The following is a 3,919-nucleotide window of genomic DNA, read 5'->3' as shown; positions in this document are numbered from 1 at the left end:
CTCAGCCATAATCACTCTTACACTCCTCCTATCACTCATATCATACATTGAACAGAATGTGCACAAAAGTATTTGCCAGGAGAAACGGCTGTGCACTTCCTTGCTCTACTCAGAGACTATATCGCCATAGGAGAACAAGCAATCTATTCTGCTTACAGATACCCAAGCTCACTTCCACCATTAACAACCTCAAATGAATTAATATAATTTGTATAGGAGACTTAAAAGCAGAATATTTGACACCACCTTGGAACTATATCCTTGCAGTCTCTCAGAGAGAACTTGAAGACAGAGAAAGTTGGGAACATATGATGGAACTAGATGGCCCAGAGGAATTTTCCACTGGACATTGATTTTACTCTCTACTAATATTATTGTTAATGATGTTATTTCTAGTGCTTCTAGCACTACGGCTAGTTTTAGTACCTCTACTAATGCTGATATTACTACTGAAGTGCCTGCTACTGCTTTACCTACTACTACTTTACCTACTACTATTACTACTACTACTAATACTGGCAAGCCAGATACCATAAAACCAGCTATAGCCCATAAATTATCCATACAACTAACTAAACCAAACAAACATTATGTTTTCCACCACCCAGTCACACTTACAGCAAATAACTCAATCTTTTCACTAACTATAGGTGATTTTTCTTTCAATACTTCTTTACAATATTACTCCACATACAAAATGTGTCCATCATATTACCACCCAGATTTTTGCTAACTTAAAACATTGAATTATGTACAAAACTCTATGAGAACATATGATCACACTCAACTGAAAGAATGCATTTCCCAACAATGGTTTCAGGACTCTCTGACTCTGAGATCAGTTTCCATTATAGATGTCCAATCAAGAGATCCCCCCACAACAACTTATCATATAATTAATGATACCCTTATAACTCTCAACTCCAAATTTATAAACATAGTTCAAAATGTAGGTTCATATTTAAATATAGAAAATAATTAATGCATTCAGAGAGCACTAGTTAATGTAGTTCCATTCCAAGAACATCTCATACATTTTTGGTATACAGGAGAACTAGGAGATGAATTTGAGGATTATGATGAATATGATAAATATGAGGAGATGATGAACACAACAGAGACACCCACACCTATAATAGAGGATAAAATAGAGACATCCACACCTACACTCACAACAGAAGCACCTACAATAGTAGCACCCATATCAACCTATTTTAACAGACAGCCATTCTTTTCACCACCCACCATGAACCCAACCCTACCAGAAGGCTTTCCTATCTCATCATATTATAACATGACACACATTGTGAAGGAAAACGATATAACTTATTCTCAATATTATTTAACAAGCTTTCCAAATTTTCCAACATTTGGCAACTTTTGTGTAGGCATTAAATGTCACATGTCAAAGTCTGAATATGGCCCCGTGATGATAACCTCTTTAACTGGTGCCATCACACCAGAAGAATATTTAGCTCATGACAACAACTATTGGCCATTTAGACACATACCTCAGATAATGACGGACCTCATTAGTCCTGTCAATTTTGACTCTGGTGAAATTATGCATAAACTTTGGAATTCACCTATGTTTGGCACCATATATCAAATTTGCTTTTCAGCAGCTATATCTAATAATTCCCTTCAAATTAATACCACTGGGACAAACTTTACTCATTTTTATACCAAACTAGAACCAGCTATATATTGTGTTGACCCTAACAAGAAATTAGTCAAATCTGTTCTAAATCTATTACAAAGACTAACCCCCAAAATGCTATATCCAAATGGTTACAAACTAAAATCACAGCAATTTCTAGGATTCTGGAATATAAATTATACCACCCTTCATTACCCAGATATAATTACACATACCTTTACAGAAATCCCACAAGGAGAACAATTTGTCATGAATTCAACCCACATTTGTTCTAATACCATAGCCATTGGTATTAGAACACACAAACCCAGCAATTATGCCCTCCTATAACTGCTCTATATTATCCACAAAAATGACAATGGCTATAACAAATTGGTTACAGTCTAAAAGATACATACTAGAACAGGCTAATTCCTTAGCAAATGTAACTATGTTTTTCTCTAACTACACACAAATTTTTTCCTTTATTCATGTTTAATTCCTCTACAACATCATATCTATTAGATTGCTCCCCAAGTGTCACAGAAATGCTCACCTATGCAATTATTCCTAAACATGATCAACAAGCACGACAACCTACATTTTTAAACCACCCATACTCATATGGACCATTCCCCATTATAAGCTATAGAAATTTTGCATTTAGCTACACCTCTACAAACATTCTTTCAAATCTTACCACAGGCCAACAACACCAAACAACCTATACAGTTCTTTATCCCAACTCAACATTAAGACCAACCCCTATACCACTAAATCACTCATAGGTTGCTTGCAGAGGATATGACCCACTCATTAGTTTACATTATAATATTTCTTATGGACTAAACTTCTTGGTTTACAACCTTTGGAGCTTATATTAATCCATCAAAAGCAAAACGTATAGCTGGATCCCTCACTACTGGTTTTCAATCATATATGCTACATTACTTAGACGGCGGATGGAAGAAATTATTCCTCCACCACCATTCACCCATGACTAATCATTCTCTTCTACCCTTCACTGATTTCTACTATATACCTAATATAGCTGATAAATGTTATAATAACCTATTAGAACCATGTATCATACAAAGAGGTTGCTACAATTCTACGATATGCCTAAGAACCTTACATTTCTCACCTGTCTATTCTTATGGCATTATAAAACCTGCACCAAAACTTCTTGAGGCCCTATCAGTAATTACACAAATCAATAACCTAGGTAGACTAATTTTCCAACCACAGATTCAGAGAACTACCATATACTTCTCATTGGATGGTTTTCTAGTCTCCTCATTAGTCAAAGCTTGTGCAGATGTAGAACCCCCAATTCAAATCAGAAAATGCACCATTCCCTCAAAAATTTAGACAACATTCAGGAAGGAAACTTTTACAACTAGACGTAGCTTCCTTTGCATTGGCATCAATCGCAGCATCTGTATCTATAGAAAATTCAGTTAAAATTAATCAATTAACAAATGATTTAAATAAATACTTCCACCATACAACCAAATTTGAAACTAAGACATTAGAACTCAACTCTAAATCATTTGACAGTGCCTATCAACTGGCAGCACAAACCCATCAGCTAGTCATGCTCTTATCAGACATAGTTAAGGAACAGGATCACTATATGCACACATTACATCAAGACATAGAGGACATTAATTCTAGATTCCAAATATTCCAATTTAGACAACAATGTCAACTTATACAAAATTTTCTAACACAAGCCCAAAGAGACCTTTTGTCTCTCATTGTCATGGGACAAGGACTGAACCCATTGTGGAATGATGCAATAGCTTCAATTGACTTTACAAAACCTATAGGATGCTCCTACTCAGATTGTGAACTTTCAATACTCACAGCAGTAGGAGGAGAAAACTTAGTGGCATATCCTACATTGAACATACCAATACACATAAACAATAGTGAATTTGCAATGCCTAATGGAGACATGCTATATGTGGAACCTTATTTCTTCTTAAAATCTTCACTAATACAATTCACTCCAAATATCTTCATTGCATTCCAACCACCATCTGTAGATACATTTCCTATATCACTTCTTCCACATGACCCAAGACCCCTCATGTATAATATAGGCAGACACAACTTTGTCGCCTGCTTTACAAATATCTCTGTATATGATCACACAATAAGGAAGAACGTGAACTACTCCTTCCCTAATTCTTGTCACTTAATCACTAGGAACATCACCGTTAATAATAAAATACATTTTCATTCTTTGACACCAAAACCACTCTATACGTCTCA

The sequence above is a fragment of the Eptesicus fuscus genome, chromosome 3, assembly GCF_027574615.1.
Source record: "Eptesicus fuscus isolate TK198812 chromosome 3, DD_ASM_mEF_20220401, whole genome shotgun sequence".
NCBI classification, from domain to species: domain Eukaryota; kingdom Metazoa; phylum Chordata; class Mammalia; order Chiroptera; family Vespertilionidae; genus Eptesicus; species Eptesicus fuscus.
The sequence above is the reverse complement of the archived record's forward strand: the minus strand, read 5'-3'. Positions refer to the sequence as shown.